Genomic DNA, 17,528 nt, shown 5'->3' on the forward strand with positions numbered 1-17,528 from the left:
ATACACATGGAAGAGGGGGCTGCACATGGAATGGGAGGGGGGCTGCTGTACATGGATGATGCACATGGAAGAGGGGCTGCACATGGAATGGGAGGGGCTGCTGTACATGGATGATACTCATGGAAGAGGGGGCTGTACATGGAATGGGAGGGGCTGCAGTACATGGATGATACACACGGAAGAGGGGGTTGCACATGGAATGGGAGGGGGCTGCTGTACATGGATGATACACATGGAAGAGAGGCTGCACATGGAATGGGAGGGGTCTGCTGTACATGGATGATACACATGGAAGAGGGGGCTGCACATGGAATGGGAGGGGTCTGCTGTACAGGGATGATACACATGGAAGAGGGGGCTGCACATAGAATGGGAGGGGGCTGCAGTACAGGAATGATACACATGGAAGAGAGGGCTGCACATGGAATGAGAGGGGCGCTGCATCACAAGAAAGGGGAGTCAAAACATACTTGGCCTAGGGGCACAAAAAGTATAAATCCAGCCTTAATTTATTAGATTACAGCCTGAGGCATTCAGTCAGTGTAACACATGCAGTACTGCCAACAGATTCAATCGCACTGCACTGCCAATGTGTCAATGTGAATGTACGAGAGTGCGATCTCAGGGCTGCGCATGCACAGTCCGTGCAATTGGAGTCTTGACCATCTTACAGAGCTGCCAGCGGGAGAATGGAGGAGACCCAGAGGACGGAAGAAACCCCAAGTAAGTAAACATCAACAATCTTAAAGAGGAACTGTAGAGAAAATGAAATAATTAATGATATTGCTTATTGTTTACAATATTTATTTATAGATTATTTAGTCAGATTATTTAGTCAGAGTTTGCCTATTGTAAAATCTTTCCTCTCCCTGATTTACATTCTGACATTTACCACTGGTGGTGACATCTTTAGTTCTGCCAGGTGATCTGTACAGAATGTTCATTACTGAGATTTCTATGCACAGAGGGAGATACTGTTTGCTGGCAGCTGAAAAACGCTGTTACTTCCCACAATGCAAGAAGGGTCACAGACCGCAAACTGTCAGGACCATGGTCATGACATCACACTGTGGGAGGGGTTTCACCACAATATCAGCCATACAGACATCCCTGACGATCCGTTTGAGAAAAGGTAAAGATTTCTCGTGGGAAAGGTGGTATCAGCTACTGACTGGCATGATGTTTAATCCTGGGTTAGAGTTCCTCTTTAAGCACAGTACACTGTTAAAGTGTATCTGTAAGAAAAAAAGTGCCCCATTAAGATAACTCAGTAGAGGGAAGCCTTTGGATAACCTGGAGGCCTCCTCCATCCCACTCGTGTCCACTGATCCAGCGCTAGTACCCCCCCCCCCCCCCACACACACACACACACCCTCATCAACAGCTCCAGAGGTTAGATATCACCCCTGGAGACCCCAAAGCCTCATACTCACAAGAGACAAAAAAAAAAAAGCAGCGACAGTTCGTCGCCAGGTCTCTATGTGCAGCAGCCGCACACACGGCGCACAGAGGGACAGAGATGCGGCGGAAGCTGTCGCAGAAGGTTCCTCCCCCCCGCCGGAAGCTCCGTGCATGGTGTGTGGGTTGCTGTTCCTAGTCCGCATACACACGCAGTACGCGTGGCGGACTAGCGACAGTTGCGGCGACAGCTGTTGCCGGCGATTGGCCATGTCAATCGCCTGGCGACAGCTCTGACTGGCGACGGTTCGTGGCGCGTGCCTCATACACACGGGGGACCTGTCGCCGTAACACGTATTTGTGGCGACAGTTGTGCCCCGTGTGTATGAGCCACAAGAGATATAAAACTTCAACATGAGAGTCACACAGCCACATTCCACGCAAGGTTTAAATATTAGTTTTGGGTGGAGTTGACCTTTAAGCTGAAAGTGCAGAGAAACGTTTTTAGGTATAATTTCAAAGAGTAGCTGAACATGGTGTTCCCACCGGCCAGCTGAGCTCACAGAGATCGCTGGAGGGGACTCAGTAAAGACAAGGCTATATTTTCAGATACATTCTACTGATGAAGTCTCTAGTGTCATCTGCTGGAACAAATGAGCTGAGAATACCCCTTCACTTCTTTGTGATGAACAAGTTGCAATTCTTTTATAGTTTTCATCAAAACAAGTGTTTTGTCTGTTTTCAAGGAGTATATAGTCTAGAGTAGACATCATTGCTTTGACAGCCCCTTAAAGCAAAATAGATTAACACAACGCAGGCTTAGTCTGCAAGTGTAAAAGGGAGTCGTAAAGGCCCATACACACAAGGCCGATTAGCAGGCGATTCCCGCTAATCGCCAAAGCGCTAGCACAATTATAACCCTATGTCAGCGATCTCACTGCTGCGATTCCCGCCGCTCGCGGGCGTTTCATGATTATCGGCAATCGCAAAACGTGCTAGCTGCAGCATTTAGCAGCGTTTTTCGAGTAATCGCAGTACAGTGCAAGCGCTGATCACAATCATCGGGAATCTTGGTGTTCTTCTAATATGAAGTGGATAACACTCTCAGGCTGTTCCAATCCCAGCCGGGGCACTATCTGCAGGGAGTTTGTATGTTCTCCCCGCGTCTGCGTGGGTTTCCTCTGGGACCTCCGGTTTCATCTCACATGCCATATAGGTTGAAAAAACAAAGTTTTGTAAAAAATAATACCTTTCAATGGCTAACTGATAGCGTTAAATGATGCAAGTTTTCTGAGATCTAGTCCCCTTCTTCAGGCATATTTCCATCAGGCATATTTCCAGATGCTAGCTGACGTATCTGGAAATATGCCTGAAGAAGGGGACTAGATCCCAGAAAGCTTGCATCATTTAACTCTATCAGTTAGCCATTAAAATGTATTATTTTTTACAAAACTTTGTTTTTTCTACCTATAAAATTTGTTTGGCTAACACGGTACAGAAACTTTTTTGCTACTATCTCACATCACAAAAACATATAGATAATTTATTGGCTTCCCTCTAAATTGGGCCTAGACTACGATGGACATACAGTATGACTATGGTAAGAACAGTCAGTGACATGACTATGTACTCTGCACGGTGCACCAGAAGATGTCAGTGCCAAATACATAATAATAATGTGGTAGGACAATAGGCTATGACTATGGTAGGATTAGATGGTGAGCTCCTCTGAGGACAGTCAGTGCCATGACTATGTACTCTGTAAAGTGCTGCACAAGATGTAGGTGCTAAATCTATATATATAAAATCGGATGTATGTATGTATGTATGTATGTATGTATGTGTGTATGTGCCGCGATCACACGAAAACGGCTTGACCGATTTGAACGAAACTTGGTATACAGATCCCTTACTACCTGGGATGATATGTTCTGGGGGTCTCGCGGCCCCCCTGCACACGTGGGCGGAGCTACAAACAGCGAATCATATTTCACCCATTCAAGTCAATGGAAAAAATGTAAAAGGCTGCCATTCTGCAAGTAATCAAGCCAGAGTCCCCACACTTGGCACAGTTGGTCACTTGGTGACCGAGGTTACAAATCTAGGAAAAGTGGGAGGAGCATACCACAGCCAAACAAATTTCAGCCATTCATTTTAAATGGGAAAATGTAAACTGCAACCATTCTTACACTGTTAATCGCAGGGTTCTCAAACTTGCCACAGCTGATCACTGGGTGAATGCGATTAAGATTCAAGAAAGTGGGTGGAGCCTAAAAACCCAATCAAAATTCACCTATTGATTTTCAAGGGGAATATTTAAACTGCTGTCATTCTTACACTGTTAATGGCAGAGGCTTCAAACTTCCTACAGTGTGTCTTTGGGAACTGGGGTCCAAATTCACTAAAGGGGCGGGGCCACAAACAGCCAATCAGATTTCCTTGGTGGATAAACTGCTTTCATTCACACATTTTTGATGCCAGGAACCTGAAAGCTCACAAACTTGGTCATTGAGTGACTGTGTGTCCAGGTTACAAAAAGTGGGCGGAGCCAAAAACAAATTTGACTAGGAAAATATAAACTGTAGGCATTCTTACACCGTTAATGGCAGGGTTCTCAAACTTTGCACAGTTGGTCACTGGGTGAATGAGATTAAGAATTTGGAAGGTAGGTGGAGCCTACAACAGCCAATAGAAATTCACCTTTCGATTTTCAAAGGGAATATTTAAGCTGCTACCATTCTTATACTGTTAATAGCAGATGCCTCAAACCTGGTACAGTCGGTCACTGGGTGATTAGGGTTCAAATTCAGAAAGGGGGCGGAGCCACACACAGCCAATCAGATTTGTTTATTTTTCAATAGGAATATACAAAGTATTGATACCAAGGACCCCAAAGCTGATAAACTTGATAGAGTGACTGTATGTCAAGGTTAGAAAAAGTGTGCGGCGCCAACAACTTAATTTTTTACATGGCAGGTTTCCCAAACTTGACACAATTGGCCACTGGGTGACTGGGATTAATATTCAGAAATGTGGGTGGAGCCTAAAAACAGCCAATCAAAATGTACCTATTGATTTTCAAGGGGGAACATTTACATTACATTTTACTCCGTCTAATCTGGGCTGCGTGTGTGTTCCAATACACTAAGCGTCACATGCTAATCATGTGACGCTTGGTGTAATGGAGCGCACACGCAGCCCAGATTAGACGGAGAGGACAGCGTGCTTCTGAGCCGAAAGCTGTGCGCCGGTCAGAAGTGAAGAGGGAAGAAATATGTTCAGGTCAAGGGTCAAGCAAGTCGCCGGGACACCGGCATGAATAGTGCACGAACAGCGGCAGACGGAGGGGGCAGGAGGAGGTCACAGTATGTACTTTTGACCCCCCACACACTGGAGTTATCTGTTTATTCAGCTGTGGTATACTTTAATGGCAGAGGTCTCAAACCTGATACAGTCAGTTATTGGGTGACTGGGGTCCAAATTCACTAAAGTGGGTGGAGCCACAAACAGCCAATCAGATTTTTTAAATTGATTTCAGCCATTCTGTTATTGGCAGGGTTCTCAAACTTGACACAGTTTGCCACTGGGTGACTGGGACTAATATTCAGGAAAGTGGGTGTAGCCTACAACAGCCAATCAAAATTCACCTTTTGATTTTCAAGGGGAATAATTACATTGCTGCTATTCATACACTCTTAATGGCACAGGCCTCAAATCTGGTACAGTCAGTCACTGGGAGACTGGGGTTTAAATTCTGAAAAGGGAGTGGGCCAAAAACATAGGTGGAGCCTACAAGAGCCAATCAAAATTCACCTATTGATTTTCAAGGGGAATATTGAAACTGCTGTCATTCTTACACTGTTAATGGCACAGGCCTCAAACCTGCTACAGTCGATCATTAAGTGACTGTGGTTCAAATTCACTAATCCAATTAGATTTGCTTTTTTTGGATAAACTGCTTCCATTCACACAATTTTGATGCCTGGAACCCAAAAGCTCACAAACTTGGTCGACTGTGTGTCAAGGTTACAAAAAGTAGGTGGAGTCAAAAACAGATTTTCTGGGAAATTGTAAACTGCAGCTCTTCTTCACTGTTAATGGCAGGGTTCTCAAACTTTGCACAATTGGTTACTGGGTGACTGGGATTAAGATTCATAAAAGTGGGTGGAGCCTAAAAAAGCCAATCAAAATCACCTGTTGATTTTCAAGGGGAATATTAAAATTTCTGCCATTCTTGCACTGTTAATGGCACAAGCCTCAAACCTGGTACAGTTAGTCATTGGGGTTCAAATTCAGAAAAGGGGACAGAGCCACAAACAGTTTCATTTCTTGGAAAATACAAATTATTGATGCCAAGGACCCCAAAGCTCATAAACTTGGTCATTGAGTGACTGTATGTCCAGGTGACAAAAAGAAGGCAGAGCCAAAACCAAATTTCACTGGGAAAATGTAGACTGCAGGCCTTCTTACACTGTTAATGGCAGGGTTCCCAAGCTTTACCCAGATGGTCACTGGGTAACTGAGATTAATATTCAGGGAAGTGGGTGGAGCATATAATAGCCAATCAAAATTCACCTGTCGATTTTCAAGGGGAATATTTAAATTGCTGCCATTTTTACACTGGTAATAGCAGATGCCTCAAACCTGCTACAGTTGGTCATTGAGTGACTGGGGTTCAAATGCTGGAGAGGAGCAGAGCCACAAGCAGCCAATCTGATTTGTTTAATTTCTATGGGAATATACAAATTATTGATGCTAAAGACCCCAAAGCTCACAAACTTGGTCATTGAGTGTTTGTGCGTTAGGGTTAGAAGAAGTGGGCGGAACCAACACCTGTCAAATACATACCCGGGCAATGCCGGGTCATCAGTGGGTGGAGACAAATACAAATTTCACTGGGAAAATGTAAACTGCAGCCATTCTTACACTGTTAATTGGGGGGGTTCTTAAACTTTGCACTGTTGCTCACTCAGTGAATGGGATTAATATTCAGAAAAGTGGGTGGAGCCTACAATAGTGTATAAAGCTTCACCTATTGCTTTTCAAGTGGAATATTTAATTGCTACCATTCTTGCACTGTTAATGGCACAGGCCTCAAACCTGGTACAGTTGGTCATTGGGTGACTAGGGTTCAAATTCAGAAAAGGGGGTGGAGCCACAAACAACCCATCAGATTTTTTCATTTCAATACAAATTATTGATGCCAAAGACCACAAAGCTCACAAACTTGGTCATTGATTAATTTGTTAGGGTTAGAAAAAGTGGGTGGAGCCGACACCAGCCAAATATATTCCCGGGCAACGCCGGGCAATCAGCTAGTACATAATAATAATAATGTGGTAGGACATTAGACTATGACTATGGTAAGATTAAATTGTGAGCTCCTCTAAGGACTGTCAGTGACATGACTATGTACTCTGTAAAGTGCTGCAGAAGATGTCGGTGCTAAATACATAATAATAATAATAATAATAATAATAATATGGTAGAACATTAGACTATGACTATGGTAGGATTAGATTGTGAGCTCCTCTGAGGACAGTCAGTGACATGACTATGTACTCTGTAATGTGCTGCAAGAGATGTCAGCTTTATATAAATACACAATAATCATATGGTAGGACGTTAGACTAGGACTATGGTAGGGATTAGATTGTGAGTTCCTCCGAGGACAGTCAGTGACATGACTATGTACTCGATAAAGTGCTGCAGAAGATGTCAGTGCTATATAAATACAAACTAATAATATGGTAGGACATTAGACTATGACTATGATAAGGATTAGATTGTGAGCTCCTCTGAGGACAGTCAGTGACATGACTATGTACTCTGTAAAGTGCTGCAGAAGATGTCAGTGCTATATAAATAAATAATAATATGGTAGGACATTAGACTATGGCTATAGTAGGATTACACTGAGCTCCTCTGAGGACAGTCAGTGACATGACTATGTACTCTGTAAAGTGCTGCAGAAGATGTCAGCTCTATATAAATACATAATAATAATATTAGTGAAAAACAAGGGGAAAGTGAATGGAAATTGGAGCTGCAGTACTTGACATGAGGGGGGGGGGGGGTGTTCAATGTCAGTGGGGGTTAGTGATGGAGCAGAGGTCACTGATTGGCCAGGGCTGCACCTGGAAGGATTACTGATGACCTTTTATGATGGGCGTGTCCCGGATCCCCTGTCGGGTGTTCAGGTGAGTTATGATTGAGGCAGTGATTAGCAGCGTCTGTGTGGTGGGTGGAGAAGCTGACATCAGGATTACCTGGTATTGGAATGTCAGGTAGAGCTGCAATCACCGTCCATCTCTTCATCATTCCCTAATGTGAGAGAGGAATTGCCCTAAATCACTGCGGCTCAAAGTTAGCAAAAATCCAACTCATCTGAAATGCCGACACTGGATGGCCAGGATACACACCCTGCAACTGCAATCATTGTGTAGAAGTAATAATGGCCAAATCAGGTCCGCTCTTTATATTGGAAGCATTTCGTATCCATCCAGCACAGAGACTGCAAGCGGAACTGTAAATTGCTAAAAAGCAAACAGTTTCACTTACCTGGGGCTCCTTCAAGACCCCGGCAGCCGTCCTGTCCCGCGCCGGTCCTGCATGATCCTCTGTTCTCCCGCCCCCAGCTAGTTTTGTTACCTTCGACTTGTAAGTCGATGGCAACTGCGCCTGCGCACCCCGGGCTACGCAAAGCTTTCTTTGCATTCCAGTCCGCAATAGCGTCCTGCACTATTTGCGCAGGACACTATTGTGGGCTGGAACACGGAGAAAGCTTTGCGTGGCCCGGGGGACAGTTGCCATTGACTTACAAGATGACGGTAACAAAACTAGCTGGGGGCGGGAGAAGAGAGGATCATGCAGGACCGGCGCAGGACAGGACGGCTGCTGGGGGCTTGAGGGAGCCCCAGGTAAGTGAAACTGTTTCCTTTTTAGCAATTTACAGTTCCGCTGTAAACAATTGAAGCGAGAGGGATATGGAGGCTGCCATATTTATTTACTTTTAATGTAAACCGGAATTAAAAACAAAACAGATACTCACCTATGGAGAGGGAGAGCTCTGGGTCCTATAGAGCCTTCCCGTTCCTCTCCTGGTCCCCCCCCCCCCCCTCCTTCCAGCGCTGTCACCCCCGGTATCAGTATCCAACCGATCATCGAATACTGCTCTCTGCTGCTTCAGAAGGCTTTAGCCCGAGTGCTCCCAAAGACAGCCCACTCCGTGCTGCGCCTGCGCTAGACTCTACCGCGTACACACGCATACGCCACATGTTCAGCCCTTATCCCCCCTCCATAGCAACAGAACACGTCACTACATAAAATTAATCAACGCGCACATGCAATAAAAGTACTGCACACTTGGATATCAGCACCAATCAAGTCCCTAGTATATCCCAGAAGAGGAGACAATGACAGGTTGGCTTCAATCTGTGTTCACTGCCACCACACCCTCAAGATGGAGCACTTACCCTTAAATACTGGTCCTCTGTAAGATTGGGTTCACAGCGCATCTGGGGCAATTATGAGGCCTCCTCTGCCTGTTGTTCTCCTCCTCCAAGTGGGCAGGACTTATTGCATGAGATAAGCGTACCACCATTGTCTACACTCTCATTGGTAATTTTAGTACAGTGTTACACGTGATAGAACATGTCACTAGCCTGCAGACTAGCATTATATCAGACTTGGCATTGAACTTTCGCCCAAGGGATGGCGTCAGTAGATCCCTGCTGGGAGGCAGTCTTCATACGTGTGTACCAGGCTTATAGAGACACTGTAGAATGCAGGAAATTATTCAGGATACCCACTTTTACGCAGTAACTTTCCCGATTTCAGCACAAGAAACCCCTCCTACAGCTTTATATTGGTATGTAATCCCGCCCTCCCAGCATACCTCCCAAATTTTTGAGATGAGAAAGAGGGACACTTAAGCCACGCCCATGCCACACCCCTGATCACGCCCCCACCACGCCCCTTGTCACCCATACCATAAAGATTTCAAAAGAAAAATATGTTGTTTTATAATTCAAACCACACTGGTCCTTTCTATCCTGGTTCATTTTCCTTCATATTAACCTTTTAAAATTCGCAATATATCAATTTAAAGGATGGGAATAAAGTTTAGAGTCAACCAAACACATTTTTAGTAGAGAAATATATATATTTACATAAAAAGAGGGGCAAAGTCCTGAAAACGGGACAAATGAGGAGGAAAGAGGGACAGGGCTCCCAAAGAGGGACTGTCCCTCAGAAAGAGGGACAGTTGGGAGCCATGCTCCCAGTGATGTCACAGCCTAGACCTTTTAGCTATGCAGAGTTCTCCAACAACCCCGCAGCCTCCACAGACCTCTCACTTCAGTTATCCTTTAAGGCACCTTTTACTCTATACACAGTCCGTCTCTTCGTCAAAAACAGAAGTAGTACTTCGTAGAAGTAGTGATAGCCCCATGAGGCTATCCCATTGAACACGGTGTGTGGCCATGTGTTACTCGCCAACTTGCACGTATATCCCAGAAGTGAGGTAATGTAAAGTATGCCTCACTGATTTGGTCGCACCGTAGCTATAACGCGCTGTGCGAGTTCTCGGGAGCAGTGTGGTGCTATTGTTAAACATCCCATCGCACCAAGTGTAAAAGCAGCCTTAAAGTGCACCTGAACTTCCTCTCTGCTCTTAAACATAAGCAGCAGCATAATAACCTTTAAAGAAAAACTTTTCTGCTGATACAATTGCTGCAATAAATCTGCAGTGTCTACTTCCTGCTTTCATGGAAGCAGACATATTGTTAACATCCTGTGTTCACAAATTCGCTGCTCTGCCATGCCAGAGGAGATTCCTGAGCTGATACAGCAGAGAGATCAAGTTACTGCGGTGATATAAGGGGGAATTAGACAGGCTAAACTCTCTAAGTACATACAGGGTGCATTTCTCTCCGTTTTCCTTCTGTCCTGTGCAAGAGTTCAGGTCCACTTTAAGGGTGATATTATTCACGCCTTAAATCTGGGGAACAAAGTGACTGGAATCACGTATGAGCTGAAACCTGTTGAGCACCTTAGTAAACACACACACCGATTTGCAATGTGCCATTTTTGTGGGTGTTTATCTTCTATATTTGTCATATATATGCCCTTTGGGGGAACAGGGCTTGTCCAGCGAATGATCTTCACAGATTTGTGGTTGCAGGCGATACCTTTTATAGGGTGACTAAATATAACTCCAAAAGTCCGGTTTTGAGAACACTTCGTTCTCTTCCTCAGGCATTGTATGATAATGGTGTCATCGTGTGTGGAGAATAGAAGTGAATGTTCTGGTAAGTTTTCTGAAAAAAAGTTCCTTCTCGGTCTTCTACAATCCATGGCTAAATAGGATCAATGCTAGTTTTTGTGTTTATTACAAATTTGTTGCCAGCTTCAAGTGTAACTGTCGGGCATAAAATCAGAAATCATTTCTTTATTTTTATCTGGTAAACAACAAGTAATATGGATGCTAACCAGGTAGTCCAAAATTTAAAATCGCTATTACTTTTCTTGTTGATAAATGATCATTCCCTAGTTTACCTGACTCTTATTTGGTACACACATAATTTGGTACACAAAAAGAAAGTTGCAGCCGAGCATGCTGGGTTGTCCTTTTTTGCTTCTCTACTTCCCCTCAGACTTATCTAATGCAGCCTGACTGGCTGAAGCCTCTTTCCCTCCTGTTTCCCCTCCCCACACCTTTGTTCCTCTCTGATTGGCCAATATTTCTCATGCTGAGACAATGCATTTTCTATAGTGAAGGGCGGGCTATGCATACACAATCAGGCAGAGGAGACTTAAGCCCCATCTACACGATATGATTCTTCATACGATTCGATTACGATTCTATTTACGATCCGATTAAATCCTACATGTCCGATCGGGATTCGATTCAATTCGATTTTCCATTGTTTTGCAAAGGCAAATTGAATGGAATCGAATCGAAGCCCGATCGGACATGTTGGATTTAATCGGATCGTAAATTGAATCGTAATCGACTCGTACAAAGAATCGTATCGTGTAGATGGGGCTTAAGGGAGGAAATTACATCAGGATTGGCTTCAAAATAGCCACTGTTAAAATGGGAAATGCTAAGAAGGGTTTTCTCTCTTTTTACTGTAGAAAAATCACTAAAATCAAAACGTGGACAGTGCAACACATCTGTTATGTAAGTAGAGCAGGGGCGTAGCAATAGGGGTTGCAGAGGTTGCGACCGCATCAACTACAGTATTAGCTCTCTATTGGTCCTGTGCTCATAATAATCACTTCTATAGATACTTTGATTAGTGGTAATCATTAACAAACTGCTCCCCATCCCCTTCTTGCACCTCTGACACTGTAGTTGCCATTGGCAGGTTTAGGCGCATCATATCAATTGTTATGTATAGATTGCTTGGGGGGCCCAATTGTAAAACTTGCATCTGGGCCCACAGCTCCTTAGCTACACCACTGTACGCCACTGAAGTAAAGCAAGTATTTATCTACTTATATATGGGGGGGGGGGGGGGGGTTGTTTCTGAGATGGTATGGCTGCCAGCCAGGGCCGCCATCAGAACTTTTGGGGCCCTCACACATCATCAGGCCTGCCCCCCCCCTTCCCTGGGCCCACCCACTGGTTGCGTGTGCGAAGTGCGCTGTGGCGAAAAATGTGCATGGCTCCGACACTGAAGAAAGCGGCATGCACAGCGTGATGCGGCAAAAGTGGGCATGGCCATGGCATGCTGTGGGTGGAGCCAAATACTAGCAAAATACAGGTAGTCCCCGGTTAACAAATGAGATAGGGACTTGTAGGTCCGTTGTTATCTTTTATCCGTTCACTTTTGTCCCCCTCTTTTCTTCCTTTGCCTCTTTTGTCCCCCTCTGTCTCACCTCAGTTTGTCTTTTTTGTCCGCCTCTGTTCCCCCTGTGCCTCTTTTATTCCCGTGTTACCTCTTGTCCCCTTCTGTCTCAGCTCGTCCCCCTGTCCTAAACAGGTATGGGTGTTCCCAGTATAGGTATCCAGGCATAGGTGCCCCCAGTATAGGTAGCCAGTTGTGGTTTCCCCCAGTATAAGTAGCCCGCTATAAGTGGTGCCCCAGTATAGGTAGCCTGGTGTAGTTGCCCCCAGTATAGGTAGCCTGGTATAGCTGGTGCCCCAGTATAGGCCAGCAAGATACAGGTGCCCCAGTATAGGTATTCAGTAGTTCTGCACCTGCGCAGTTTGCTGCGGTCCATGTGGCCATGATTGACAGCGACGCTTCACGCAGCCGCAGTAAGGCCGACCCCGCAGTCGGTCTGAATACCGAGCACGGGGACCCGGACAGCGGCGGGGAGCGGAGTGGTCGGCGTGGGACAGTTGGCTGCAAGGGGCTTGAGAAAGCCCCAGGTGAGTAAAGCTAATTTTAGCGATTTTAGCCTGATAACTCCTTTAAAGGGGTTCTGGGGGGGTTTGAAAATAAAAATGGACACTTACCTGGGGCTTCTACCGCCCCCCTGCAGCTGTAATGTCCCACGCCATCCTCCAACTATCCTCTGTTCCCCTCCGCCGGTCCCGGTCTAATTACGATTCTAACAAGACTGCGGCCGCGGGCGTGCTAGCTCCTGCGCGCGTCATCGGGAGCTACAAGTAAACTTTGTACTGCGTTTGCACAGTAAGCTCCCGATGACGCACGTGGGAGCGAGCACTATTAGTCTTGTTAGATGAATATCACACCGGGACTGGCGGCGGGGAACCGAAGATCGTAGGAGGACGGCGCAGGACATTACAGCTGCAGGGGGCCGGTAGAAGCTCCATGTAAGTGTCCGTTTTTATTTTCAAATCCCCCCCCCTCCCCCACAGAACCCCCTTAACACAAGTGAAACCCCTCCCACAGTGTGATGTCATGACCATGGTTCTGACAGTTTGCTGTCAGTGAATCTCGTTTAATTGTGGAAAATAACTGCTTTTTCCAACTGCCAAGCAAGCAGTATCTCCCTCTGTGCATAGAATTCTCAGTAGGCCTGGAACCCACTAGGAGCACTTTTCTGAGCACTTTGTGATATGAAAAGCTCTTGCCAATGTAATGCTATGGGTGTGATCCCACTTGAGCAATGTTATTTTATAAAAATCCCCCATAGCATTGCATTAGCAAGAGCTTTTTTAAATCATTAGCCTTAGAAAAAGCTGCTAGTGGGTTTGAGCCCTAACGAACATTCCGTTCAGATCACCTGGCAGAACTAAAGATGTTACCGCCAGTGATAAATCTCAGAATGTAAATCAGAGAGAAGAAAGAATTTACAATGTGCAAACACTGATTAATAATCTATAAATGAAGATTGTAAACAATGAGCAATTTTATTCACTATGTTAATTTCACTGCAGTTCCAACCACTTCCGGACCATGGTAATTGACATCTACGCCGTGTTTCGGGACCTGTTATCCCTGCCAGTGTGTAGACTTCAGTTATCGCTAGAGATGGCGCGAACGGTTCGTCAGCAAACGCGAACTTTTCCGGAAGTTCGGTTTGCCCCCATAGTGCATCGGGAGGGTCAACTTTGACCCTCTACATCACAGTCAGCAGGCACATTGTAGCCAATCAGGCTACACTCCCTCCTGGAGCCACCCCCCCCCCCCCCCCCTTCCCTTATAAAAGGCAGGCAGCATCAGGCTTTGGACTCACTTGTGTGCCTGCATTAGAGAAGGGAGAGCTGCTGCAGACTCTCATAGGGAAAGCTTAGTTAGGCTCTTGTAGGCTTGTTAGCTTGCTCCTTGCTGATTCTTATTGCTAAAAAAGCACCACACAACAGCTCTTTTGAGAGCTAATCTTGTTCTTGTGATCTATTATTTTTTTTGTGTGTCCCACTGACACTTGTGTTGCATAGACAGCCTTGGTAATTCCTACTGTGTGTGCCACTGCCAGGCCGAGCACATTCAGTGACTACCTGTGTGTGTGACAGGTGCACATTGTAATACCCATCACTGCATATACCTCAGCAAACACATATAGGGAGCTGAGATGTCACATTAACATATTTATTAATCAATTAGCATATATCAAAAGCACATAATCGTATCCACATAATTAAAATCAATTAAAAATCACAACACGTTACGTCATCCCACCACCACGCTGGCCGCAGCAACCCACCTTCTGCCTCCGCCCCTCTTCCTTAGCTCAGCCTGACTCCCGGACACCTCGTGCGCGCCTGAACCTGGCGTCCAGCCGCAAGGGGAACGGGGACATTCCGGAATAGCGCTACAGCAATGACCAAGTCCCTGCTAACATGACAGGGCACGTGAGTACCAGGCTTGACTGGCCGACCCGACCTAATGCTATGCAATTCTGATCAATCAACAAAAGCAATCTTTGTTGCAGCCTAAATAATCCGCTTGAAAGTTAATTTTTTCCCTTAAGGTTCTGGTGGTAGTCTAAGGCGAGCAAGGTTTTGTAGCCGCTGGCTACATGTAATGGGGGCGTACCTTACGAATGGAATAAGAGGCTGGTTATTAATAAGTTTATGCAAGGTGGATTAAAGATACTGCTTTCTTGGATGACGTTCTATAGTACAACTGAACAGGATTATAAAGGGGCCCGAAGAGAGATATATATATATATATGCATATACCGGTATAGTTGGTGCACTAAATCTATATCCTGCGTAGGTTGTCCTATAGGTCATGATTTTTAATTGATTTTAATTATGTGGATACGATTATGTGCTTTTGATATATGCTAATTGATTAATAAATATGTTAATGTGACATCTCAGCTCCCTATATGTGTTTGCTGAAATTGTACTAAGTCAATAGGTGAGGCAGAGTGGTCAATTATTTAATTGGTCGATATCCCGCAGTAATCTATGTAGTTGTTGAACTGCATATACCTACCTGTTGTTCACTGTGCACCCACCTACCTACGTGAGCGTATGCAGTGTCACTGTGCCTGTCCGCTACCTGTCTGTGTGTGACAAGTGCACATTGTAATACCCAATACTGCATATATCTACCTACCTGTTGTTCAATGTGCACCCACCTATCGACGTGAGAGCACGCAGTGTCACTGTGCCTGTCCGGTACCTGTCTGTGTGTGACAGGTGCACATTGTAATACCCATTACTGCATATACCTACCTGTTGTGTTCAGTGCACCCACCTACCTACGTGAGTGCATGCAGTGTGATATACCACTCCGTGCATACCTGTTAACTGCACCTGTGTGACTGCACATTGTATTAGTCAAGTCAGTGCATACCTTTCACTTCATCCCCCCGAATACGGACAAAACAAAAGGCAGAGGCAGGCCACCTGGCAGGTCTGTTCGAGGTTGCGCTGTCGTGATTTTGTGCGGCCCTCGACCAAAGTACAGTGTTCAGAAGAAGGCACGTGCCATCAACCCCCAATATTGTCAGGACTTAGTTGACTATTTAACACAGAACACCTCATCTTTCTCAGCTTCCGCACGGAAGTGTGACATATCTTCTTCCTCCCGCTCTGATTCTGGCACACCACTTAACACTCAGTCGGGCGCCACCACCAAAGTCCCATCACCCCAGGGCTCAGCGGTGTGGAAATTTTTTTGTGTGTCTGCCTCAGATGAGAGCAATGCCATCTGTACTCTCTACCACCGAAAATTGAGCCGTGGAAAGACCAAGATCCGCGTATGGACAACTACCTTACAAAGGCACATGATTACAAAGCACAAACTGCAATGGGATGACCATCTGAGGAAAAGCAGCACACAAAAGCAAAGCCACACACCGCAGTGGAAGATACCAAGCCGCAATTTTTTCTCAAAAAAGGCGATACCTAAATTGTACCATGATGTTGAAAGGCAAGTGGTGACATCTCTGGCACACAGCGTTGGGTCAAGGGTCCATCTGACCACGGATACGGATGCCTGGTCTGCAAAGCATGCTCAGGCCTGCCCGAAGACTAAGTCAGTCCCTACACACAGCATCTCTGCCCGCAGGCCGGTTGACTGCCTTCTCCGCCACCACCAACAGGGTCCAGGATAAGTCAGTCCCTACACACAGCATCTCTGCCCGCAGGCCGGTTGACTGCCTTCTCCGCCACCACCAACAGGGTCCAGGACTCCAGGTGGATTCCTGAATTTTTAAGGCCGCTGCTAGTAGCGGCCGCTATAATAATTTTTCTGGTGCTTGTACATGCCTGCCTAATTTTTCTGGCTGCACTGCAGCTGCAACAACAAAACAAAAGGCATGTACATGTGTCAATTCCCCTTCGTGATCACTACCTTGCCACGGTGAAGGGGCTTGCGTATCACAATGAAGCAATGACCGACGGCTATATGAGTGTGACCGGGGGGGGCGGGCACACCCACGATAATAAGGTCGTTGCTTCATTGTGGACAGACCAAATTTGATCAGCTGGACAGTCACTGTTCTATCATTGAGCTACCTCAGCCCGACCATATGGGCTTGGAAACCGCTATCGCCTGCACTCTGGCCATGGTGCGCACCAGTCCAGCACAGCCGTCACAACACAGCTGTTTGGTGTGTCAGTGTGAAGCAGTACACTAATTACACTCCCTGATTGATGTATACACATGCAAGATGTTTTAAAGGACTCCCGAGGCAAAACCATAAATCTATCTTTATTTATCTGTGGCTTTTCCCAGACCTTAGAAGTCATTTTGGTGCCTTGCCACAGCTCCGGTCCTCCCCGACGTCCCATTGGTCGCCCTTAAGCATCACCGACCCATCGGCAGGCCGGCAATCCTGTGCATGAGAGCTCCCGCACACGTCCACGTCATGAGGTGCATACTGCGCCTGCGCAGACTACTGCCCCTGCGCAGACTACTGCCCACGCATACGCAGATGCGTCTCACACTTGGAACAAGTATGCAGGCAGACTGTCACACACTGCAACAGCAAAAAGAGAAGCATGATGGCCCTGCGACTGGCATCTTGCAACACACACAGAGTGAACTTAGCATTCTAAATCTTATAGCATTCCATGGCTGCCACTGACCTCATTAGTCCACATGTCTGCTGGGTCTGGCCAGGCGTGGATCCGTCACTAGCGGAGTGGAGGGAATCATTAGTCCATCAGAGCGGTATAGAAGCAGGGAAGGTAGTCCTGTAGCTGCTCTGCCCGATGTGCTCAGTATACATCCAGCTCAGAGGACTGCAGT

The 17,528-nt window shown here is 46.0% G+C and overlaps 1 long non-coding RNA gene across 1 annotated transcript in view; it reads right to left on the reverse strand.

Moving 5' to 3' along the window:
• Positions 1–504: 504 nt before the first annotated feature.
• The window catches only part of LOC137518037 (uncharacterized), a 36,261-nt gene continuing 19,237 nt past the window's right edge, over positions 505–17,528 (reverse strand). Inside the window, exon 3 of the long non-coding RNA XR_011020729.1 lies at positions 505–754. This is a non-coding gene — a long non-coding RNA (uncharacterized lncRNA). The remainder of the gene's footprint in view (positions 755–17,528) is intronic.

The sequence above is a fragment of the Hyperolius riggenbachi genome, chromosome 5 (genome assembly GCF_040937935.1).
Source record: "Hyperolius riggenbachi isolate aHypRig1 chromosome 5, aHypRig1.pri, whole genome shotgun sequence".
NCBI classification, from domain to species: domain Eukaryota; kingdom Metazoa; phylum Chordata; class Amphibia; order Anura; family Hyperoliidae; genus Hyperolius; species Hyperolius riggenbachi.